This window comes from Rhipicephalus sanguineus, chromosome 1, assembly GCF_013339695.2.
Source record: "Rhipicephalus sanguineus isolate Rsan-2018 chromosome 1, BIME_Rsan_1.4, whole genome shotgun sequence".
In the NCBI taxonomy this organism is placed as follows: Eukaryota; Metazoa; Arthropoda; class Arachnida; order Ixodida; family Ixodidae; genus Rhipicephalus; species Rhipicephalus sanguineus.
Genome location: NC_051176.1, coordinates 100,171,192 through 100,198,131, shown reverse-complemented (window position 1 = coordinate 100,198,131; position 26,940 = coordinate 100,171,192). Strand labels below are relative to the sequence as shown.

The following is a 26,940-nucleotide window of genomic DNA, read 5'->3' as shown; positions in this document are numbered from 1 at the left end:
GGTGCGTAGGTGTCGGTATCGCCAGCAAAATGAGCCAGATTTCATCGCTCCGCGGTGATTACCAATGGCCGCCTTTCAGAAATTTCAAAGCAGCTATGGGCTATTCTCAGCAAGGGCTTCCATTCGCCCATTTGACTTGACCACTTAGTTCCACTGGTTAAAAAGTTAATTTTCTTAATTTCTATAATTACTGCCGTAACTAATGTTTGTACGCATCTCAACATGCCCTCTCCCACAGTAAAGGTAACGCCGCATGTAGCACGCAGATACCTCCTTTCTGTGATTTTTAAAAAATACTGGACACATTTCTTGAAACACCCTGTATAAATCAAAGGTTAAACGGACACTGAAGAGAAAAGCGATTTTTTTCCACATTATATATATGGTAAATCACTCTTCACGACACCAACAACACCGTGCACGCTTGCTGCGAGAAGACGGCTCGCAAGCGAGACAACACGCGAAAAGAAAACGCAGGTGGCGACGCCGCCTTGAAGTTCCCGCACCAGTCGCCGTGGCGTCATAGATTTTGACGGCGTCTGCTTGGGCCTACGTTGTTACTAATCGGTAAAAACGAAACGCATGGTCCTCTGAGGCAGCGGAGACTTAACATAGCAAACTTCAGGAAATTCTGTTAGTCAACGTGGCCAAAACACAAAAAAAGAAACTCTTTCAAATCCGTGACATCGCTATCAGATATTTCAGCGCGAAATTTAAAAGTGAAAATTTTCATATGGATTTTCTTATCCATTATTAATGCCATGGCGGTGAAATTAACCGCACTAGTGTTCTCTGAGCATAATTATTCAGTGTGATCTAATTTATTGGTTCACTTTAGTGTCCCTTTAAAGGTAATAAAGGGCTCAAGAGCTACACTCTAATCACAGTAACGTTTATGGCAACATAAAACGGCAACTAACTTACAATTTATAAGTTGCGTGGCTGGTAAACACTTTTATTTTTGTGTTTTCTTCATTTCCCTCTAATATAGAGGTTACATTGGCAGTAGCATGCCATTTGAAAGGCTTCACAATGAAACTTATAAATCGCAGTGATTCATCCGTCAGGGGACCTACACTATGGAATGGAAGTTTATTGATCATTGTGTCACATCGCGATCTGTCTTGTTCAAGGCTGGCTTTAGCAATTGAGCAGCGCATTATATATACACGGAACGGCTCAACAGAAAAGAAAACCATAGAAGCAGCGATATTACATTGTGGGATACTGTGGCAAGCGATGGTGGGTATGAATTAAAAATGCAGTTCAGTAAAGTGAGCCCGCTTCAGAAACAAGTAATTTAAGAAGTGGCATAAAATACGCACAGACATGGGGAGAAGCACACGAAGTAAATACCTTCTTAGATTAGTTAAATGTTTGGGCTAAACAACTTCTTAAGTTACACTTATATCTATTTTGCTTTTAAACCGCGCAACTAATTGATTTTGCCCCCGTGAAGCTTCGCTAATAGCGGAGAAGAGGTCACATAAGATGGTAAATGGCGACACGATAAAGCACTGTGAGCCCACGACAACCGACAATATGAAGCTAACGATACGATCGAAGAACCATTCCGCGGCACGAGAAAAACTTTTTTTCCCAAGACTCGCAATACAATTTATCCGAATTTCCTTGTCGTCTTCTCTAGCTTATTTTAAGCGTTAAAATTAAGTGGCCGTAAAATACAGCAAACGTCAGGTCACAACATAGCACCAAACACGCTTAACCTTTACCAGTTCGAAAACACAGGAGAAAAAGAAGCCGCTAAGTTCACCAAATAGCGTGCGACAGCCGCTCCAGTGATGGCGCTTAGAGAGATGGGTGAGGGGTGGTGGTGTATTTTTTATTACGCCCAAAAAGAGGGGACCAGCTCGCGGTGAGTCACAAATGTCGCGTTCTCCAGGCGTCGCTTCAACTTCATCGAACTAGGGACGGCGTCATCTCTCCTAGGCGTTGCGCAGGCTGTGTATGCCGGGAAGAGCAATCGAATGCGAGGCGGTTGGTGCGGTTGTTGAAGTCGCGCTTACGCTGCTCTATGTTTCATTGATTTACCTAGGTTTTACGCTCCGCTCTGATGACGTGCGTGATCCAATCGTGTTTTGTACGTGATTGCCGTGTAACTAGTGATACAGTAAGCAAAGACACTCGTAAACATGCGCGATCCGCCGCATATCAGCCACGAGGCAATGCAACGTGTGAGTAGACGTGAGTCGACATATATATACTGATAGTAATGCTGAGGTTAATAATAATATTTGGGGTTTTACGTCCCAAAACCACGATATGATTATGAGAGACGCCGTAGTGGAGGGCTCCGGAAATTTCGACCATCTGGTGTTCTTTAACGTGCACCTAAATCTAAGTACACGGGCCTCTACCATTTCGCCTCCATCGAAATGCGACCGCCGCGGCCGGGATCGAACCCGCGACCTTCGGGTCAGCAGCCGAGCACCGTAACCGCTACACCACCGCGGCGGACAGTAATGCTGAGGTTGAGCCCATAGGACTATAGGTCCGCAAAAAATGTACTACTTGCTCAAACTCACTCAAGAAATATATTTTGCGCTAAGCGCTCACTCAGACTCAGGGCCAAACAACGAAACGTTCCTTTCCTTCGACCGCGTCCTCACCTTACGTGAGGCCTCCTTACAGCCAAGTACCGACGGAGGAAGCAAGCGTACTCTGAAAGCTCCCTTCAACCGTCCTCGCGGGAGGAATGGTTGACGCGCTCCTGCGTTCGAGATTATCGAATGTAAGCTTTGCTCACCAGCGTATATTCTGTAAAAAAAAGTTGGGTCACCACACCACTTCCAAATTGAAGTGTTAATATAGAGACGCGTGTACGCTTTCTTCCAACTGCGATTACTAAATGTGAAAAGCCACCGTAGTCGAGCGCAAAACGTGGTGCGTTCTAGCAACACTGAAACGCCCGCCTCTTTAAACGCTGTCACGCGCTTCACCGTGCACGCACGCTCGTGTCTCCCCGCAGAGGTGGGGTGGGAGAGTTGCCTCGGAAACAAGCATCACGTGCGCTAGCTCATCACGTGGGCTAGCTGTGAGATGAAGCGCTCGTTCAGGGCCAGGAGCGGCCCTAAGGAAGCACGAAGGTAGCCCCAAAGCAACCTTAAGCTGAGCAAGCGCCAAGGAAGCCTTCACCGAGGGCTCCTTAGTGAGGAAGCTTTCAGAGTGACATAAGGCGGCCTCACCAAAATGAAGGCTTCCTTACTGAGGAAAGGAACGTTTCGTTGTTTGGCCCTCAGTCTCACCAAAATTTTCCTCGGTCGGGCTCATTCGGACTCAGACTCACTAAAATTTTTCTCAACCGGACTCACTCGGACTCAAACTCGCCAAACTATTAATCACCCGGACTCACTGCGACTAAGACTCACGGCTCGATCTGAGTATGAGTGAGTCTGAGTGAGTCGACTCATGAATGACTTTGCCTACCTATATCTGTGTGTTGAACTTAACCTGAAACCCTACCACAGATATATGCTGTACTGATCTTCGTTCCATATTTGCACTCAAACAGATCGCAAAGCACGGCATTCGAAATTCATGCTTATGCGAATTCATGCTCATGCTTACGCTACTCGATGACGAGGGACGTGTCAGAAAAATAAGTTATGCCATGCTTTTACGCAATGCATTGTTATCTTCAGTATTTCCTTTGCGTCGCTCGATTTCGTCTAACTGCGTCGCTATCGAAACGGGGCAGCTGAAAATGATATGATACGCAATAAGGGACTCATTGTGGCTTAAAGATTTTTCATATAGCATGAATGCCAACAGTCATGCAAAGTAGGTCAGTGTAGTTGTTATCTCTCGATGTACTTCGCTCTGTGTCGATGAGAATTTGCTCTCTGGCAGTCAGATAACTTTTTTGTTGTTGTTGTTACTTTCTAGGGTGAAAGCAACGTGTCATTGTGGTTAGAAAAGGGGAATCGGTATACATGTTATGTAACTGTCAAAGCCGGAACGTTTAAAGGTACGTATACAGCACAAATGATTTTTTTTTTTGCCATATTCAGTGCCTTGCGTTGAAACTGTTTGCAGTATACATCCCGCCCAAGGTATGCTCTGAGGATCTCCTATCAGGCAGCTCGGAAACTTGCGGACGCCGATATGCCTTACGTTCGGTGCGGCCGAGGTTATGAACTGCCAAGTGGAATATACTCCTTGAGGAAAACAATTACGTACGAACATGTTCAAGCTCCACGTCAAATGCTAAGTATGGTTACTGGAAAATGTTAATGGTAACATTTCTGTTTCTAATCACCTGGTGTTGTGGCTCTGCTACTAAACTGTCACTAACATTATTGTATTGCTGACTCTAGTGCTAAACAGAAGTAAATTACATGTGGGATTAATCTGCGTTTTCAATTCAGAATATTTTTGTCTTCCGATAAACGAATTGCACAGGACACCAGATTTTAGAAGCGCTTGAGTATTGGTCAAGTGACACCTTTCTTTCTTTATTTTTTTTGGGGGGGGAGGGGCGGTTGGAGGGTTAATATGCGTTAATATTATCAGCAGTTGTGTGCAATGTGGAAGTAACCGCTGCGATAGGGTAAAATAACGGTTTTCTCCTTTTAGAATCCACTGTCCAGCAAGAAGATTGCAGTATCAGCAACTGACATATTGACTGAAGAAACACGACTGTGCGTGCTGCAAGAGAGGGTTTAACTGCAGATACCGACCACCTGCTTCTGTAAGTTTGTACTAACCGTAGGTCAAAGCAAGGAGAAATGCTTTGAATACCGGCGGCCTTCTATCAGCTAGACAAGTCCCTGAAACAATATTCATAAAGGTAATCAATAAATTTATGTGTATTAATGATTATCACTCCAACTTTGACGTCTTCTGATTTGAAGGTACGAAAGCAATAGAAGATGAATTCTGTTTGAATGGTGCATGCTTTTTTTTAATGACTATTTCTTATGCAGAGCAATTTTGTAGAATGCTTGATTTGGTATTCCTGTTGAAGTTTTCTTTAACATAAACTTTCGTTTAGGTACACAGTCTTGTACGCCTTCACAAACCGTATTCTACAGCGCATGTTCAGGAAAATCGAACATTGCACATATATATATATATATACTTCAAGAGCTGTTTTCACCATCAGTTTTGTGTTTTGCACCCACGCAAGAAAAAAAAAAAAAGAAAAGAAACACACACACACATACACAAAAAGACTCATACTTTCAGAATGAGATGACGTGTGATATTGTGGGGAGAGGTTTCCGTTTTTCCCATAATGCCACAGTTACCTGTTGAACCATAATAACCTGAACAAAATTAAGAAATCGCATTTGGGTTCCAGCAAGGGAGTAATCCGGAGGAGTTGCACGTGTATTGTTATACATACAGCACGTATGTGTTAGTGGTTTGAGTGAGTTAGTAGCATTACAGAATTGCAGAAATTTCACGCACAAACCGAGCGACAAAAGTAAAGCACTGACAATCACCCCCTTTTTTAACACGAAAGTGTTTTATGCCGGGGTCCACCAAGTACATCCGTCACGGATATGACGTTGATAAAATGGACGCCAACGGGTGAGAAAGAAAAAAAAGCCAAGAAAGAGATACCCCGCTGGGAATCGAACCCACGACGTTGCAGCCGCGACGGCAAGCGCCCGACGCCCTACCGAGTAAGCTAACTCGGGAGATGCTGGACATGGCGCGAACGCGCCTTATATCTTTCACACATTCTCTTTCGCGGCGGGCGGAGCGGGGTGGTGCCGCCGTCTGTGAGAGGTGAAAAGAAGTAATGCTTCACGATCGACACTTACTAGCGCTTACTCCGAGATTGCACGCGATATCGGAGGTCATGGTTAAAGCGTCTCGGTACCAGAGAGGTAGACTGGCCGCGCTGGCGTCGCCGAGGCACCCTTGACGCAGTTACGTTCTTTGCCTTTGGCTTCGTGTTAGCGTGCGTCGGCTCATCGGAGTAGTGCAGGTTCCACGTGCACCAATGGGATTTCTCCGCCGCCGACTGCTTCAATTGCGAGAGCACCGACTAACAAAGCTGCTGCAATACACGTTGCAGAAAGGACGCGATTTCGACGGGCGAATGTCGTGCCTTGGTGGAGCGAGAGCAGCGCTTGCGAGACAGAAACCAGCGGGACGCACGCGTTTGCGGCTCAGGCTACGAACCTCTACCTCCCGTGTTGCTGAAGCGCAGTGTGTGTTAGTGTATGCATGAGCACAGGCGTCGGCTACCCATTACTAGAAAGCGCACACCGTGCAGTTTTCTCCTTAATTGACGACGCTTTGAAGAAGTGCATACCGGGTACCAGTGTTGATTATGAGCTTGTTGATATCATCCTTACGTGGGATTCACAATTCGCTGTGTCCAAATATATGTTCACACCGTCAGCTACCACAACGGTTTAATCATGATCGTGGGCGTTAGTCGTCGCGATAGAGACATGCTGTCAACATGGGTGCATCCACGTCAAACGGTGCTATAGCTGCCAAACACGAATAGACATTGCACAAGCTCTCATATATCACTACACAATAAGCACTACTTCTCTGAAGACACGTTTCACTTTCGTGTTATACCGATTCCTATGACGGAGGGATCAGCCATGCTTTTTATGCCCTCTGGGATTCATGGTTCTGCTTATGTGCAAAGTGCCAGCAGTTATGGTATGCCGCACACGTGACTATATTTAAGGAGAAACGTGACTCTGTTCACTTATTTGCAGGGGACTCCACTCAGTATAACGGCTCTACCCATGCTCCACCAACCCAGGTGTCACTTAACGAAGAGTATGTGGCTCTTTCTTCTTTGAACCTACTTTCTGCAACACATTCTGGACCAGCCGCTACGCGCATGATCAGCCCAGCCAAGTGTCGCCTAGAAACGGAAGCGTGGCTCTTGCTTCAGTGCTTCTTTCTGTGCACGCCTATTCTTTCGTACTTCTTTTTGCGGCTTTATTATGCAGCGTACAAATATGTACACAGAGAGATGAGAACTTTCACGGAGGATGTCATATGGACTGCCCTTTTCTGAATGCACACGCTGGAGCTTTGGAATAATTACGGCACATGTCATCTAAGAGCACGACAGTTGTGGAATCCGTGACAAGAGATGTACGTTCCCTCATCGCAAGAAAAAACACAAAACAATGTCCTTCGGAGTGGATGCATACATCATGACGTCACACCTTCGACAGCAAGCATAGTGTCTTTCAAATCTGGTCTGCCCCTAAAACGATAATTAAGAGCAGGAATAGGCGTATATACCGGGGGGGGGGGGGGGCAAGGGGGGCGCTAGCACTCAAAGTTATTCCCGTAACTCCTACTTCAAAAGTAAATTTGCTAATTTTAAATAAAGGTTACCTTTGCAAAGGTTGCTAGATCACTTTTGTTTTATCGGTACCCAAATTTGTGAAAATGTGCACCTTTAGTACACAGTCTTGTACACCTTCACAAGCCGTGTTCTACAGCGCATGCTCACGAAAATCAAACATTGCCCCTATATTGTAAAAGCTGTGTTCACTCTCAGTTTTATGTTTTCACCCAAGCAAAAAAAAAAAGAAAGAAAGAACTCATAGTTTAATTTTAATGTGCAATTACGTGTGATATTGCGGGCAGTTGTTTCTGCCTTTCAAACTATGCAACAGTTGCCTGTTGAACCATAAAAAAGCTTATTACCCCAACAAAATAAAGGAAGCACGTTTGGGTTTCAGCAAAGGAGAAAGCCGGAGGAGTTGCACGTGTATTGTTATACATACAGAACGTATGTGTTAGTGGTTTGAGTGAGTTAGTAGTATTACAGAATTGCAGACATTCCACGCACAACCCCAGCGACCAAAGTAAATGACTGATGATCGCCCTTCTTTTTTGACTGCCCTCTGGGTTTCATCGTCCTGCCTATGCGCAAATTGCCAGCAGTTATGGTTTTCCGCACACATGCGTATACTTTGAAGGGTTCGCGCCGTCGCGCTGCGAAGGAAGTGATGCTGGCCGGTTGAACTAAAAAATAAACGTTTAATAACACGAACAAAACTATGCGAAAGCTACATGCTACAATAACGTTGGCACACGCACTCGCCCCTAACATTGGCCCCGCCGGGGCACACCACTCCCGCGCACACAGCGTTCCGTCACCGACTGTCCGGGACGCGCCACTGCTGCCGCTTTTAAATCCCCTGAGTGGGCCACGCGCATCACTGGTGCGCAGCACGTGTCACGCCAGCCTCGCGATGGGCGACATCCCCACAACTTAAGGAGAAGCATGAATCTGATCACCTATTATTTGCAGGGGGCTCCACTCAGTATAAACGCTCAACCCGTACTCCACCAACCCAGGTGTCGCCTAACAAAGGGTATATGTGGCTCTTTTCTTTGGATCTTATCGAAAAAATAGCGTTCTAGCTTTTGATATGCGCTGTTGGTATTGTATTTGTGTTCATGGATACATTTACATTCACTGTGTGATTTTCTGATAATATAATTCAGCATTCGTGTATAATATTGCCACATGCGTTTCTTATTATCACTTTTGCTGCATTCGGTTTTCGCCCCCAAAGACTGCCAGCAACGCTCAGCGTAAACCGCGCCTCATTGTTCGAGAAGCTTCGCGATTATTGTAGATCTTTTTGTTAAGATTGCGCGTAAGACGCGAACACTCGAGCTTATTCTAGAGCTTGCGCGACAGCCAGCGTTAACGCTGGAATGTTCGACGGCACTTGTATAAATGCCGACAGGCTTCACCGCTTGTCAGTTTTATCGACGACCGACACCCTGTTCGCCACTATCAGTGCACAGCGTGCATTGCTGTAGTTTGAGTTCTCATTTACCGGCCAAGGTCGATCCAAATAGGTCGCGAAGCTTCAGGCGAAAAGCGGTTGAGAACCTATGCCAGCGACACCAGCAAGGGGAGTTATAGGTGCTGCGATTGAAGCGCGACTACGTTTGGAGGGAACAAACACTAATAGCGAAAAACCATGTTTTATTCAAGGGCGAAGCAATCTTTATGCTTTACAAATTACATTTTTTTTAACGCGATAGCGTTAAAGAGCTCGTTTCGCAGAAATTCCGCCGTCGGCATTGGCGTCGTTGGTTGTGAGCGAAAAATCATCATCTTGTCCGTGACCGAAAAATCGAGAAAGCTGCAAATAAATAATAAAAGTGTTGGGTCCGAGTGAGAACCGAACCCAGGCCGTCTGCGTGGCAAGCAGGTGTTCTACCACACAGCCACGCGCCTGCTTGGAGCTTCAGGGAAAGTAACTTTCATGCTTAACAAAAATACGCGTCCTGTATACGGGTGTCACAGTACGAGATGTAATAATAATATCTGGGGTTTAACGTCCCAAAACCACGATATGATTATGAGAGACGCCGTAGTGGAGGGCTCCGCAAATTTTGACCACCTGAGGTTCTTTAACGTGCACCTAAATCGAAGTACACGGGCCTCAAACATTTTCGCCTCCATCAAAAATGGAGCCGCCGCGGCCGGGATTCGATCCCGCGACCTTCGGGTCAGCAGTCGAGCGACATAACCACTAGACCACCATGGCGGGGCATGTGCGAAGCAAATAAGCAACGCTGCAAACATAAGAGGTGCGCTGCTGCCAACTTTATTCACGCTATGGAAGATGACACGAACGCAGAATAAATGTTCCAAGAATAAGATTTCCTAATAAAACAAAGCCGAATTGAACGGCGGTACACTTAAACACCGCTGTTTAGTCACGGGTCAATATTAGTTTAGCTAGTGTTGGCTTCAAGCGCACTCGCCAAGGGCTTGCCGGCTCGCCGTAGCGCGAGTCCTTAGCGATCAGGAGCCTAAGAAAAATATTTTGAGGTCAAATTTCGCGCTAGTGCCAACAAAATGACGTCACTTTTTTAACCGCATATCGCGTCACATCCGCTTTATTTTTTGCTCCGCCGAAAGTGTTCCCTCCTCACACAGATGGCGCTAAGCCCCATGAGCAGCTGATGAGCCGCAATTTTCTTAACGTATGGGCTTCTATGGAAGCTTCGCTACCAGTTACATTTACCTTGTACCGGCCACAAGTTCGGCGAAATAAAAAGTTTCATCTTGAACACGTCGACTGCTGTCTTCATCGACATCACGGCAACGTGACATCTGGGGAGGTGCTGTTCGTTCATGTTCCGGACTCCCCCGTCAGGACGTGAACCCAGCCCACGTCGCGGAGAAGACATCGAAGCCAACTACGACCAGCGAGCTAGCCGTAGGGAACAAGGTCTACCACCGGAGTACGGGCCTCTACCCGACAAGACCAGAAAGACCCCGACCATGACCACCACATCAGCGACGGCGACAGGACCCATGGCACCTGCACCTGTGCTGTTACATCAACCAAGGTAGCCACCTACCTTCCGCGGGTCACCGCTCGAAGACCTGGAAAGTTGGCTTGAAAGGTACGACCGCGTCGCTCTTTTCAACAACTGGACTGATCCCGAGAAGCGACGGCACGTCTACTTCGCCTTGGAAGACACCGCTCGAACATGGCTCGAGAACCGAGAGGCCACGCTCACAACTTGGGACCTTTTTCGCGCTGCTTTGCTGGACACCTTCACGAGCGTCGTCCGGAAGGGAAGAGCCGAAACTCTGCTACAGACTCTTGTACAGCTGCCGAACGAGAACGTCGGCATGTACACAGGGGTCCACTGTTAAAGGGAACATTGGAGCGTGTGGCGGCAGCTCGGCGCCACCGCGCGCCGTCGGCTGCAACGAGATTCGCGCAGACGCAGTGAGCACCGTGCCCGGTGCTCTTTCGTCGCGTGAACGGTTAGCTTCGCTACGATTCGCAGCGCGGAAGCAGACGGCAGCGGACGACGAAGGAGCACGACTCACAGCGCGCACTGCGCCTGCGCGAAACTTGTTGCACACGCTAGCCGGCGGTGGCGCCGAGCTGCCGCCACACGCTCCGATGTTCCCTTTAACATTGGACCCCTGTGTACACTGAAGAAATGGTCCGCCTTTTTTTTTCCCCATGCTGACGTCACCATGTCCGAGGACAGAACGATCCGCTTCCTAATGCGAGGAGAAAAGCAGGAACTGTTTGCCGGCCTTGTTCGTAACCCATCTAAGATGGTCTCGGAATTCGTCCCGGAGGCCACAACGATCAAAAAGGCACTTGAAATGCGTACGAGGCAGTACAACCACCGGATTCCCACAACGACCTACGGTGAGGTTCAAGCGCTGCAATCCGACGACCTGCAAGACACGATCAGAGCGATCGTGCGGGAGGAGCTGCGGAAACTGTTGCCGTCCTCGCAGCCTCAAGTAGACTCGATTACTGATGTCGTACGCCAGGAAATACAGCAACTCCTGGGAGCACCTCATCTAGTGCAGCGAGAGCCACAAGGAATCAGCTACGCCGCTGCAGTTCGTTGTTGCAGGCCTACCTGAGCTCGTAAATGCGATAGGATGGCTGCCTAAGTTGTGTAAGTGCATCAAGGTCGACAGCTACACTGCAAAAACTGTCCTTGAGATTCCTTCAGATCCACGAACAAGATCTACGTAGAACTTACAGATGGTTCACATTATATGGAAATAGGGAGTACATGTTCGTAACTGCCAACGGACATATTGCTTTATTTTTATTTAGGGAGAGAGTGTTCTAGAGTCCTAAAGAAAAAGAAAGTCCTAAAAGTCCTAAAGTCGAAAAGTCTTAAAGTTGACTGCGCTGTTAAGTTATTTTCCAACCAAAGACCGTCACGTGGCTACTTTTCTTGCGATAGCAATTATATCGGCACTCTCGACGGGTTTTTGTCGTCGCCGTCATGTTCAGTATAAAGTCCAAATTGATAACATCCCACCACGCATCGTAGGTTCTACCCGTGAGCAAAAGCTCGCGAGCAGCGGCGACGATAGCGGCTGATGCAGAGATCAAACGAGCTGGCCTATCTGCGTCACTCGGAGGGCGCATGCGATAACATCCCCCCGCGTGTTAGACCTGCCGCCGATGCTGCTCAAACAGAAACGAAACGCCCCGCCCGTCTTGAATGAGCATGGAGGGATGCGAGGGGGGGGGGGGTGCTTGAGCAGCAACTGCGAACTTTGATCCTAAAAGCGCGTTCACGATCGCTTGCGCGCTCGCTATCTCGCAGGCATCAGCAAACGGCTCGTATACTCTTTTACGCGCGCTCTCAACGCGAAGAGACTGCGAAAAGCGCACCTCTCCCTGGAGCGGCCGTATTCTCTTACACCAACGTTTTGTATAGTTACGCGAGATCGGATCCAAAAGAGTTAGCTGCCAGCCTTCCTTCGTATAACATTACAACTTGTTGCCTTCGCATTCATTGCTTCGCGCTTGCGGTGAAACTGTGATCTTTTTTTCTTCAGACACGATGCGTTTACAGAAGGCCTGGGGAGCGTGCAACTACCACTGTTCTCTATGTGAGCGGTTTAAATCTTTAACCTTTTTTTCAGGTCAACCGAGAGTGGTTAAATTTGTTGTTTCGTGCATGTTACCCTCGCGAGCAACGAGGGTAGACAATATTTTGCTGCCGTCCTGACATACTGGCAGACTGTCTGCGTCTGTTTGCCGCGAAGTAGGCATGTGCGAATATTCGAGCGCTAGGAATGTTCGAAGGAATATTATAGTATTCGAATTCGCTTCGACATGAATTTAAGGTTCCGAAATTTCAAAGTATTCATAATGAACGAATAGGCGTATATTGGACGGCATGTAACCCACCTGTGAAGGTGGTTTCACTGCAGCCTGAAAGTGCAATGCCGTGAAAGCACCTAACCAACAAAATTGCGCAATGCCGCGAAGCCCCACTTCAAGGTTAAATTAACATATTACTCCGACATAGATTAATCATTTTCAGGAGCGTAATCAGAAATCTTTGTAAGGAGGGGGGGGTGTTCAACCATACTTTATGTATGTTCGTGCGTGTGTTTGTATGTGTGCGTGAATATATGCGCAAGCAAAATGGAAAAAATTCGAGCCCCAACCCTCCTCTTGGCTACGCCCCTGATCATTTTTTTAAGTTTAAAAGCTTGTTATACGGGCTTATATGTTATAATATGTTATATGTATAGTAATTTTTAAAGTGTGACGTATTTTATCGGTTATAACTTGCATCTTACTGAAATTGAAATTCTGCTGCTATTTGATGCTACTAAACGCTACTAAACGTAGCATTTAGTAGCGTAACGCTTAGTTTAGTAGCGTTTACTTGCAGCAAAAAGAATGACAGTCGCACATGCCTCGTTCCAATTAAAAAAAAAACGCTGTGCAGGTTAGTTGGGCCTCGACAATATTTATGCTAATTTTTTTTTTTTTTTTATAATGTGTGATACATACTATTCGAACTATTCGATTCAAAATTATTCGACGTAATCACTGTTCGCTTCGAACCTAAAATTTGCTTTTCGGACATCCCTACCGCGAAGGCTTCTGTGCGGCGTTCCACGGTGCCTAATAGACAAGGACACAAGGAACATGCGGCGCTGCTTCGTATTGGTGAAAAGCGTCCCTTTATGAAAGCCTCCTTTCGGGACTGTGGCACGGGAGTACAAACTGGTTCGCTGCAGCGGCGGCGGCCTGCGCATCAGCTTCTCTGCAGTGCACGATTGCTAGCGGCGTTTCGAAAACAGATGAGCAACTCCGCCACATAAGAGTAACATTTACAGTAACTCTAGGCTGCAGTAAAGCTTTAGGGTGCAGGCGCTCGCAGCGACCCGTAGCGGCCGCCGCTACGGTCGTCGAAAATTAAAGGGGGGGAGGGGGTAAGGGCACCGGTACCCTGTTCCTCTTAGATCCGACCCTGGAATTTTCGTGGTTGTTGCAATTTCATTCCGAGCTGCGTCTTGAGAGGTTCGTGCATGCTCGTGTGCGACTGCAAATCTTTCTAGCCTCTCCAACGCAACATGCTTAAAAAGAAAAAGACAACCTGTTCCATGACGTTATGCAAAAGAACTCGTGCAATGAAAAGGCATCGATGCTCATTCAGAACTTCTACGGATCCAGTATGTCTGCAAGAGTGGGCGTGAAACATCAAGGGAGGTCCCTCATGCGTACATAAATTTCATTTGACTGTTCGCTGATTCTTACTTTTAATTAATTATTTTTCTTTTTTATATGCACCTATCTTTTCCTTTCACTGTTTACTCACATTCTGCGCGAAAATATCTGTCTTTGCGTCTCATTCACTGTTCATTTTATTTTTGTTCTTGATGTAACCGCTATAATTGTCAATGAATATTTCAATCATTGTACTCAAACATTACTGCGTGAAAAAGAATGTTAATCAACTAGAACGGAAACCCCGAATCTCCTACATGTTTGTTCTCTACGCCAGCATGTGCCGTTCAGAAGAAGCTAACCTGCCCGCATAGTCTCCAGGGTTTTCTTTTCTTCGTTTTACAATTTATCAGCGCCATGTGTGGCCTACACAACGAGCTTATACCGCAACTACAAAGCTTGGTTGGCTTGGTTTCAACGGGAAACTCCACAGAGCGCAGGCTCACACGCGCGAAAGCACGCCAGCGAGCGGAAGCGCCGTCTGCACGCTGGATCGCGCAATCTTTCCACCTGGCAGGCGCGCTCACGACACTAAGGAGACCTTCCTAGCCGTATAGTTCTGCGTTCGTGTGATCGTCGTGCCGAGTTCTGTTTGTGCGGTCGACTTTTAACGCGCTGCCTCGCATAGTGTGTATTGTGTGTTGTATTTCGTGGTTACTGACGTAAGCGCAACTATACGCGGTACCAGGCAAATAGTCACCAGATGCCGACCGTGCGACTTCAATCTCTGCGACTGCTTTGTTCGGTGTGACCGACGGACGCGATTCATAGTTTTGAAGAACACCTTCTTCAAATGTTTCCGCACGTCAGTGAGTAGCAGCGCCGCAATTCTTTGTCGACGACGCGTTCTGTGGCCCTGGAAAATGCCTTGACGCTCGGGGACGGCCGGTAGCTCGGCGATTCCTCGCTTGGCGCACCATTGAAAACCGGCGGTCATCCAGCAGTGTACGCTGCCAGCGTATTTTTTATTGCCAGAGGTAAGTGAACGTTACGCTTCGTACATTGTGAGTTATTGTTATTGTAGTACGCCTTGTCGCCGAAGAAAATCGCATAACGTGTTGGTAGTGTATGCGGTTGTAGTTGTGAGGATTGTGCTCGCGCATGACATTTGTCAAGAACGTAGTCGGTAGCGTTATAAAGTTTTGGTAATTAGCTCACTTGCACGCACTGCTCTACGCTAATATTTGCTGAAAGGAGACAACATTTTTGTCAGGCTCACCACTGTCATGCGTTTTATGCATGTCTCTTGACAAATTACTTGGAGTAACGCCGTGAAACCGAAGCTTCAACATCCATTTCGTTCGCACGAGCTCTGAAGGAATAATCATCAGCCACCGTGTGAATCGTGAATCGGTACAGTGGGAGAAATAAAGTGTATTTAGGGATGTTTTCTTTAGGCGTGCATTTTATTTGTCATTAAGTAACGTGACCTTCAAAAGCGTTTAGGTTAGCATTCTTGGACATTGCTTATCATCTTTCAAGCAATAGATAACATAGATTTGCTAAAAATGCAATTTCTGCAGCATGACATTGTATTTTGTTCAGTTGGTTTCTTTATGCACGTTGACCTAATTTGACAAGCCGTACTTTCAGCTGAATTTTCAATTGCTTTTAGCACTATATGTGCGTCCGTGTATTGAAGTCCCACCTCTCATCGCATAATAATAGCTTGTGAAGAACAACGCTTGTCTTGAACTAGCCATTTATCAGAGCTCTTCCTCCCTCCTCAAAGGGCAAGGTGCTGCTGGCACACCTGGTTCGGCTTTTCTTAACCTTTTTTTTTTTAATGCTGAATTTTTTTGCAACATACTGCAGGTAGCAAACAGCAGTGCTACAACAAACAGTGGAGTGCTGACCATGCAGTCCAGAAGGTGGCTGAGGCAAGTATGCTATAGGAGGTGCTTATTCAGGCAGAAGCATCTGTAGCCAACGTAAAGGTAATGTACAAAGTTCCATTTAATGAAGAAGAATCTTGTTTTGAGCTAGTCATGTCGAAGGGAAACAATGAGCGCTAGATAATTGAGATGGAAATGCAGAGTAACAATGTTATGTATGCAAGCAACCAACTTAAGTTTTTTCATGCAAAAGGGTTATTACCAACTGGTTCATTTGGGGGAAGAGCCCACAGTTTCCACAATGGGCATACCTGGTAGCCGTTGCACATCCTGTTACTGTGTTCTCGCACTCATTATTATGTGCCACTTACTCTTGTGACGTTCCACCAAGGTGAAATTACTTCACATAAACAGCAGCGAGAAGGCTCTTGCTAGCCAGTTCAATTAAGACAGCATTACCGTAGCTTTTAGTTCTAGTAAACCAGCTAAGCTGTATAGAAGAGCGTACTCCATGTTTGTCACCATGGACAGTGCATTTTGCCTGGGAACATGGCTTAGTTTTGCAAAGGAAAATGTTGCCTTTCTGTAAAACGTGGTACTGGGAAATGGCATTGTGCCAAAAATATTAAGGTTTATGACTTCTTGCAGCATGCATTGTTGTACAGGGATGTTAGCGTTTTCATAAATGCAATGCATGGTGCCTGAAGAATATAGCGGCCCACTTCAAAATTTATAACTTCATGATTTCGGTATCTGGGACAGACTTTACTGTATACGGTTTGTTTCTGGAAAGCTTCAACCTATCTTGCAATTCTTCAAGGCCAATACTGAATTTGCTGTGTACATTTGGCTGCACATTCTCATCACTTATGCTAAACAACAGGCTTGAGTGATGTGTGGAATTCTTGTCAATCAATTTTATTGATTACCTCGGACGATCTATTCTGCTTCCCACAGTTATTGGGTGCTTTGTGTGCATGTGCTATGCATGCTGGAAATGAAAACAGGGAATGCAGCTGGCAGCATCAACGAGTACAATGCCCATAGGCTATTATGAGGTGCGAAATGTTGCCACTGTTATAATTTACATTATGTGTGCATGGTACAGCTGATTGTGTAATTTAGCACTTTCCAGCTACTTACGCAGTTGGAGCAGATGTCGATCATGTTTACTGTGGTATGGCACGGCCACCAAGTTCGTGCATTCTGCATACCAGGAAACCTGACACGAAGCAACGTATTACTGTGATGGCAGCTAAGTGAGAACGAATGAGTTTGTCTTCTCTGTACATTTGTCAATACCATTACACAGGCTTGTTAAGTGCATTCAAGCGGCTTTAGCAATGCACTTGCAGCTACAGAGCCAGTAAAGGCAGCCAATTTCATCATCAGAGTTCACTCTGCAAATCCCACTTTCCATAAAGTGCATTGTTTTGTGATAGCTTAAGGTCAAAACTTGCTCAATTAAACACTTCTTGGTGTCTGACATTACATGAATTATGATAATTGTTATATCTTATGTGAAATTATGCCATTGTTTTTTTTTTCATATTCTTACTTTGCATACACACTTTACGACTGCACCCTCCCCAACCGAATCTTTACTAGTGCTACATTCTGTTATGGGTGAAAACAATTATTGAACTAAAAACCAGGTCAAGGAAAGCAGTATGATGCCCTGTAATGTAGGAGGATGCCGCTATTGCAGTGTTTAGTCTAGAGCTGAATTTAATGAGAAAGGGCAGCAATGTAGGTCATCTGTCGATATTTGCAGACCATAATTGTGTTGTGGTCATTTTGTTATCGCAGGAAGCATCTTCAAAAAGCAGTGCTGCAAGGATGTGAGCAGCAGTTTCCCTTCAACGAACGGGTCAAATTCATGGAAGCCACGTGCCTGCTGCTTCTGGCCTACACAAACATGCAGCCACCATAATAAAGTTCTTGCAAAGGTGTGAGACATCCCTATGCTGCATCGATTGAGCATGTTAATTGCCTGTTTTTTATAGCTTATAGTAATATGTCTACAAGTGTACTTCCTTCTAGTGTATATTTACATTCTCTTAAAGGGCCAGTCGGCAGGCTCCGACTTCTTTTTTTACACCTCCCAAACAAGCTCGCTAATTCGTACAGAGGGCCGCAGGAATCACATTGTGCGAATGTCAGACACTCCACTTCTAAAAACAATAACCGCGCCTCCTCTTCAGCGCTTGACCAGTCCTCTTTGCTAGCGAAGTGGTGTAATGTTGCCTATGAGCAACATTAAGTAACGCTGACTGTTGAATAGTCCTCTGCAATACGAAACGGCATTTTGGCTTTGTGATGATGCAGTATCTATGGTTGTCACAAGTGTTGCGAATTGGTTTATCTCGCCAGTGCTTTGACTGTGCTTCCTCACCGCATCGCTCTGGCACAGTGGCACACCGAGGAAGCCCCTCTTCAGGATGGTCAGGCTGAGCGAGAAACTGAAACCAGCTGGAATGTTTGTTCTATCCCCTGTGGCTTCATTATTACACCACTTAATCAAAAAATTCATGTGACAACATGTTCACGTTGTACAAGCGTGCAGTTGTCACGAATTTTAGACTCCGGGGTTGTTTAGGGGCCCTTTAGCCTTAAATTACGAATGGTAAATTCACACGTCATGTGGTGTTCTTGCTTTATTTTTTGCAATGCTGATTTTTAAAATAGCATGTCAGGTTCTGTGAGTGGTAATTTATACATTTATCATACAAAACATCCTGCTATATTCAACAAGTGTTATTATAGATTTTTCATGGCACCAGAGCCACCTGCTTTTTGCCGTGTGGCAGCTACATGGAAGTTCATTGCTATGCTGCTTTGTTTAACTGATATCTTTTCAATCAATGCGTTTCACAGTCCAGGGTGTTTGGTGTATTTGCATCTTGATGTGGTTAATATCGTACAAGTGATGGATTTTTTTCTGTCTTCTAGTGTTTACTTTGCAGCTATTTAACTGTGGTTTTCAGGGGCATATCTAGACAGGAACATCAATTCTGCTAAGCTTTGGTTCGAAAAGAGACGCTGAACAGGAGTTCCTTAGGTGCATGCCCTGAGCACCAGCCCTTTGGATTACAGAAATATCTAAACTGCATAATGTCTGCAGCTCCTTGCTTAATTGCATGTCTTTCTTCAACCTACAGCTCTTTCCATAATCCTTAACATTAACCTACATTACCAAGTGAACATCCCCCGCTGCAATACAGTGGTTATAATGGTCAGCTGCTGATCTGAACTGTGCGGGTTCGATCCTTGATGGAGTGGTTGCACTTTCGGTGGAGGTGCAAATCCTAGAGGTTCCTGTGCTTTTAATTTCACGTTTACATACAGAACCCCGTTGTTATTATTACATCAGCAAGTGGACAGAGTGGTAATTCTAGATTGTATACATATTTAGTATAACAGACAGCTGAGCTGGTTGGTAGGTATTCATGTTAAAAAGGCAGGGCATGCAAACATGGACACAAGAGAGAAACCAAGACACCACTAACGCCAACTGGAAAGGTGGACAGTGGCACAAAATAAAGTAGACACAGAAACTTATCTGTGCATGCCCAGGCAAGAGGCGATACCTATCAATCTGGCACGCACAATAGTCTACGTGAGAGATAACTGCTCAAGCATTTGATTTCTTCTTTATGCTAGTTAATCGACAGTTTGCTCTCTTGTGCACTGCCATTATTGATATGCCAGGCCTCGACAATTGGACGCATTTCTTCATTCATGTGCTTGTACAAAACTGCATTCATCGAATTTTGGCGTGCATTTACGCTCTCGACAATGTAAGGTAGATTAGGTGATGAGCCTCCAGTTAGTGATCTCAGCGTTTTAGGTGTCTTGACTCTCTTGTGTCCATGTTTGCATGCCCCATCTTTTTAACATGTTTTCATATAGTGCGTAAGAGAAATAGGTTATCTAGTGAGTTATTTGGAAAGTAAGTTTAGGGCGAACACCAATATAGCAGTGTAAATTAAATTTAAGCGATGAATGCATCGGGCTGGATTAGGAAACGATATACAGTCGCCGACCGTTTATTCGGACTCGGCGGGAACCGCCGAAAAGTCCGAATAATCGGGAGTCCGAAAAAAAGGATTCACCAGAAAAAAGCACTTTTATTGGCCCGGCGGCCGGAAAAAACTTGTCAGTGCGCGTCTGTACACATGTACGCTTACGCGCGACCAAGTCGGCCTGTATTTCAGCCAATGTTTGGCCACCCGTGATGGTCGGCAGTAGCACTGTAACGGCCTATGCTAAATCCGCATTTGATGACTGGTGTGGGTGGTGCGTCATCACGGCAGTCACTGTCCACATGCGCTGGTTCGAGTAGCTGACTGATATCTCATCGCCCAACTCGGCGAAAACTCCCAAGGAACTTCCACCTGGTGAATAATCGCCGCTTTTTTCGCCATCGTCACGGCTTTGTAGTTTCCGCGTTTCTTTAGTTCCGACGGCGCACATGGAACGGGCAGCGCTTCTGTTGTCGTACTCTCTTTGTCCGAATTAGGATCCGCGTCGTACTCGTACGCGCTGTCATTCTCCTCAAACGCCGCACCGAGCCGATTACAATCTTGGCTTGGCTTGGCCTGCTGTTCGGCCGTGATAGCCGTTCAATGGATACTTAACTGGCTAAAGCCAAAAGGCAACCGTTACGTGTAGCCAACAAACATAGCCTTCGAGATCGGTAATTTCTGCGTGGATTTTTGACACTGGCACGATCTCCAGTTATAGCCAGTGCAACATTTCAGTGCTGGCAACCTATCAAAATTTTGTAAACATTGATCAGCCAGCCGGAGTCCGAAAAATCGAACGGCGGACTGTGGGGCGTCCAAATTTTCGGTCGTGAGTTTACATTAGTTCAATGGGACGAGTGGCGGTGCCGCGAAGGTGTCCGAATAAACGAGCATGTCCGAATTTTCGGCGTCCGAATAAACGGTCGGCGACTAATGGCGAAATATAGCCGCTTGCTCTTTGCTTATACTTGTCTCAGTTTCTTGTCTCGTATGCTTTGACAATGACCAGGTGTCGTGTTGGATGCTACTAATTGGTTATGAGCTATACATAGACAATGCAGCGGCTGTTTGGATGCTTTCTAAACAGCTACCTTATGGGGAGAGAAAAGTTAATTTGGGTTATGTGAGGCATGCTAAAAAAAGTCGACTTGTTTCTGATGTTTTTGTTTTCCTGGCAGACATTCTACACGAACTTGCCCAAAGGCGGAAGGAAAACACGCACAGATGGACGCACAGAAATCATGGGGCTGCCGAAGAAGCTGTGAATGAGCATTAACCTGTGAGTATGTGTCTTAAACATTTTGCAGAAGCCTTTTATTTTGGCTGAACATTCTTATTGATGCTTTGTATTGTCTGATTTGTAGTGCAATATTGTTACACCTTTGCTTTCACAACAGAGCTCTTTACTCTGCTACAAGGCCCAAAAAGTTCGACCTAGATGACCAAATTGCGGCAGCCAGTTGTTTCCACAATTAATGCATTAGTGTAAAAAAACGCAATAGACTGAGCACAAGAAAAAGGAAGACACAAACAGTGCTGTGCTCGTGTGCTCAGTCTTCTGCACTGCTTTGTTTACGCTCTGTCATAACAACACACACAAGCATCCATTTTAGCTTATGTAGTAGTCCAGCTCATACACTTGGTAACGTTCTCCAACGGCAGGATTACCGGATATCTGGCTTGTGAAGTCAATCTAAAGTGCATGCCTGTTCGTGTAGACTTGTGTGCATCCACCATTGAGATGGAAATGCAGCTGTGTTTTAATATTTTAGCCAGTATAGCTCGTGAATAGAATTTGGAGCTGTGACAGCAACACTTTTATAGGGGGCGAGTTACTAAATTATTGTAGACTTGTGTGCATCCACCATTGAGATGGAAATTCAGCTGTGTTTTAATATTTTAGCCAGTATAGCTCGTGAATGGAATTTGGAGCTGTGACAGCAACACTTTTAGAGGGGGCGAGTTACTAAATTATTGTGTATTTCTCGATGTTTGCATGTTATAAAAACATAGCTGGTTAAAATTAGTCCAGATTTTACGCTATTTCTTAACATATGACCTTCCGTACTGTTCGAAGGCATTGAACCACATGAATTGCTTTGTGCCTTTGTGTGTGTGCCGAAGGTTAGGAGTCATTATACTAGAGATAGATAAAAATAGGTCAGAGGTTAAAGTAAATTTTTCGCAATCAACTTCTTGTGGGCAGTTATTCAGAGCAGGGTTTTGAAGTAATTTAGCAATACAAGCAGATTAGTGCTTCATTTTAGTGTGACAGTGCACACTGTTTTATTTTAGTACCTATTTGGGTCATTTCACGCCAGTGTGCCAGGTCGTTTTTTTGACCATTTCCAATATTTTGTAAAACTGGTGCTGTTATGTTTCAGTGTGGGAAGTAGTCATTCAAGTGTTATTTTCGGGGAAAGAATTGCATGATGCAGCAAAGACCTTTCAAACTTCGCATGCAGAAATGAAGCTGTGTCAGGCAAATTAATTGACACATGGTTATTGCGTCGAGCTATTACTACAAAGCATTTGTTTCTTTAACATAGTCACCAATCTTTCATGACTTTGATAGTCGAATTTATTTCGATTTCAATTTATGCTATTTGCAGTCGTGAGGAAACATTGCAAAATGCACCATTTTTAAGTATATTGTAAAAAAGACTGAATGTTTTATGTGAAATATATTCACAGTATGCGTTCAGTGCATATACCAAGGGTTGAAAATGCTGCTGGCAAAAAGAAGCAAAAATGTCTTCAAAATTGGCACTTGGAAGAAGTAGTGTTTGAACCCATATTGCGGGCCCTCTTTCACTGTGTAGCAATCCCAGCTAAAATGTTGCCTACACATCATAGTGTGCTTTCCTCGTGCGATAATTTAGACAAAGTTTTTAAGGTGTAATATTATCTTCAAGCGAAAAATAATTTTTTCAAATGAAAAATAACAAGGCTGTGGGAAGTTTCTTGGAGCTTTGCCTTCACTGCACAGCACATCATTGTTCTTGCATGGTATTTCAGACAGAAGTATTGCTTAAATCTGCAACATTTAGACTTGCACTATATGAGCACAGGGGCACCCGCGTGAATCTTGTGCCAATGTGCTGTGCAGCGAAGGTCAAGGAACGAGACTCTGTGCAGGCTAGGGATTATTCACTTCAGTAAATTTTCCTTGCTTACAACCAAGCAGTATATATTTTTTTAATGGAATATAAATTGCCAGCAAAGTATACCACACAATAATGTCTTGGCGACATTTCTGTTTGGAATGCTACATAGCAAAAGCTAAGCTGCAATATGGGTCAAAAGCTATTTTTTCCGACTGTTGCAGTTTGGGTGGAACATTTCTGATTATTTTATTTTCATAGTAGTTTTATGACAAAGTGGATATCTATTTACTTATTTATTTATTACTTGACAATACTGCTGACACCAGTAAGCAGTATTGCAAAGTGGGCTACAGTGATAAGTTACACATAAAATGATCTTGCTAAGCAAAAACAGGAGCATAACATATACAAAACACAAGATAAACCAAGAACATCTATACAACCGTCTTAAGGAAAATGATAAGGTAACAGCACGAAATACAAACGCAATGAACTTTAGAAATCAACCTTCGGTATTCCATACGAAAGAATTAGTCTTTCTCCTGATAAATGTTAACATTAGAACTTCAGCATTTTGCAGTGTTTCCTTATGGCTGAAAAAATGTAACTTGAAATGCAAATTAGTAAACTATTTTAGCCATGAAACAGTGCCATCTTCAGATTAAAGAAAGAAATATTCTGCATTAAAACGGGAACAAACAGCGTTGGACACGGGACGAAGAAAGAACAATAGACGAGGGTGCTGTCGCCTTCGTCTACCTTTTTTTTCCATCCCGTGCCCAGCGCTGTTTGTTCCCGTTGTAATCATGTACTAACCAGCCCAGTTAGGTGCTCTCCTGAAATATTTTGCTCTAATTGCTCAAAGCAATAACTTTGTATAAGTTATCTTGCATGACGCAGTTTCACATCTGTAGATGGATGGATGCTATGTGTGTTCCCTTTAAAGCGAAGCATTGACATGCAAGTGGCCAAGCTCAATTTTTGAATTGGCTTAATGCCTTTCCTACCTGAATTAAATTTCTTTCCTTAAAAAAACTTATAATAGGTAGCTTATTTTTCGGCATTGTACATAAAGACCCTGCAAGTTTGTTTTTGGCTGTTCTCGCTGCTTTTCCACTACCAATCCTCCATCTGTCTTTTACTGATTTCTCTTGTGGATGTGTTCATCTTTATCAAGCTTTCTCTAAGCCTAGGGCTTCATGAGAGCTAGTTCCCAACACGCACATGGGTGGACATTTTTACATTTATTTAAAAGGTGGTCCGTCATTTCCATATCTCTCTCACAACCAGTGCATGTGACGCCTACTTACTGGATCTCACTTTATGACTGCATATTCTAAGACAAGATTAACTCGCGTCAGACATTGCACTAGCTTATCATATGCTTCCCTCCTTACTTCGTCCTTATTCTTGCGATAGTTACTCAGAGCTTTTCTTTTTAGTATTTGCTATCCATTAAATCATCTCCACCTCTCTGACATTGCACCTAACGCTTATCGTGCATAAAGTTTAATGCATGCTCTCAGCATCACGAAATTTCGTCCTGGAAATTATCACTTGACTACAGGTATGATGTTTTTAGCAGCATGATCTTTTTCAACAGCAAAGGAGTTCGTTAAAAAAACACCTTTTATACTTAAAATGGGGATGACTAATTCCATACCTTGTTTATTAAAGTTAACCTCTTTCAATTTCCTTACGCTTGTTCTTTGTGTTGTGCTTGCCTCATGGTTTGCACTCTTTATGAATCTGGTATATTTAAAGAGTTGAATAGCCAGTCACCTGCTTATGACACTGCAGCTTAAGTATTGCACCCACTATCATTGCCATAGTAGCATTTGGTACAGTAGAGGTTTGTAATGAATGTAACGAGATGTACAGCTCATGAAATAATTGTTGAACAACGAATGTTGTTGGAGCTAGTGATTCAACAAGAGGACTCCTCTTTAGAGGGGCAACGAATTGCATCAAGGTTGCTGCAACAACTTAGACATATCAATTTGTTGAAACATTGGCTCCAACAACACGCTTTGTTCAATGGTTTGACATTCATTCAAGCCGCCATCTTCAGCTCAACTTTTGTCGCGTTAAGATCTACAGGATATACAACTGTCATGTTGTTTTCTGATAGAATTCAAGAGCTATTGACAGCAAGCCTTGCTTCTCAATTTAATTCTCATCCTTTACGTTTGCGCTTTAATCTTTGTCATCTTCAGCCTTATTATATGTGCACTGCAGCAGTAGCCCTTCGCAGTGGTCTACAATTTGCCTCGCCTTGTGCGAGCTGATTCCATTTTACACATGCGCAATTCTTCATTTCTTCACCCACATAACTCTCGGCCTTCTCGGCAGCATTAAGTACAAAAATTGTAACTGTTAAGACTTTTGCTTCAACATCATGACAATAATTGAATAGAATTGGTAATGCACGTAAATAAATACTCTTGCAGTTAGAACGTAGTGTGTTTAACCCTGAATTCTTGTGTACTATAGCAATAAGTTTTCGTGAAATCATGCTGCTTGTTCTTCATATGATCAGAACGAGTCCAGAAATATCTGCAAAATACCGTTTCTGCTTTTTTGATTTCTGAAACAGTGATGCTAAGGGAGGCCATGTGCACATGCACCATGGCAATGTTTAAATGTGTATAAATTCTGAACATTGCTGTTGCTCTAGGTGTTTTCTTTCACTTCCTTTTCAGACGTACAAAAAGGAGCGAAGTGGAGTTGTCCATGGGCCGTGCACACAGTTTCATAAGCAAGCTTGCAACACTTTTGACAAATATGTTCCTGAATACATCTGCCAAAGTGGCATTTAAAGAAGCATGTAGTAGTGTACTTCGCTGTTTATTTGGCATCAAGCAGCAGGTATGCTTCCGTCATCAGCAAGTTCACACAGTACAGTGCATCTACACATGGCATGCTACCCCCACATCTACCAGCTCGGGATGTGTAGCTTGATTGTAAAATGTTTACTTTGACTTAACACAACAATTATTAACAAAATGACATGAAAGTTTTGCCACCTATGCAGGCGACATTCTCAGTATACGCTGCCAAATATAAGCGGAGTTTGACCAGTCCATTAGTCGCACATTTCCTTGTAAACATCTCGTAGAGGGCCGCTGTTGTTGTTGCAAGCCAATGCGCCGTGATGAATGAACCATGATTCCAAGATTTTTCTTTTCCTCCGACCTTTGTACACGAGGTAGCATCATCGAATTGATTAGGTCAAAGTTATGCCTTGTCATTCAGCAACGTTCAACAAGCTCCGTTTTAGAACATGTTGCATGGGTGGTTTTCACAACATCCTCTTTGTGTTCTTTAACCTTCGATTACCTTCTTCAACCCATTTCGCCTATGCAAGTTGTGTCGCAATCCCCACATTGTACTTCGTAGATGATCCCGCTCTAATCTTCGGCGGTGTTTGTGTATACCTTGTCCTTAGGACGTGTTCACAAAGCCCAAAGACCACACACCTGCGGATGATTAGAGCAGGGTACTCTACAGAGTACGTTGTGGGGTTCACGACACCACTTACATCGGCGAATTGGGCAGGAAAATGCCAAAGACGTTCAAAGAACACAAAGTGGGAATGTTGCTAAAGCCACCCATGGAGCGCATTTTAAGACAGCTTGTTGAATACTGCTAGACGACAGGTTATAGCTTCGACCTTAACAATGCGACGATGCTGGCTCAGAAACGATGGTGGAGGAAAACTATTGGAATTATGGTTCATGCGTCATGAAGCATCTGCTTGAAACAACAACCACAGACCCATACCGAACGTGTACGTGAACGTATGTGGCTAGTGGACTGGTCGACCTCCGCTCACTTGTTGCCAGCGTATACCGAGACTGCCACCTGCATAGGTGGCAAAGCTTCTATGGGATTTTATGGTGCAGTTGTGGTACAAAACCATTATTTTGCATTAAGGCAAATGGGCCGT

The 26,940-nt window shown here is 44.6% G+C and overlaps 1 long non-coding RNA gene across 1 annotated transcript; it reads left to right on the top strand.

The window, feature by feature from the left end:
• The first annotated feature begins 14,597 nt into the window (after positions 1–14,597).
• Positions 14,598–25,850, top strand: LOC125758340 (uncharacterized). The gene is made up of 5 exons (XR_007415994.1): positions 14,598–14,998; positions 15,837–15,958; positions 17,666–17,805; positions 21,063–21,163; positions 25,694–25,850. It is a non-coding gene; the product is annotated as an uncharacterized LOC125758340 (long non-coding RNA).
• The last annotated feature ends 1,090 nt before the right edge of the window (positions 25,851–26,940 follow it).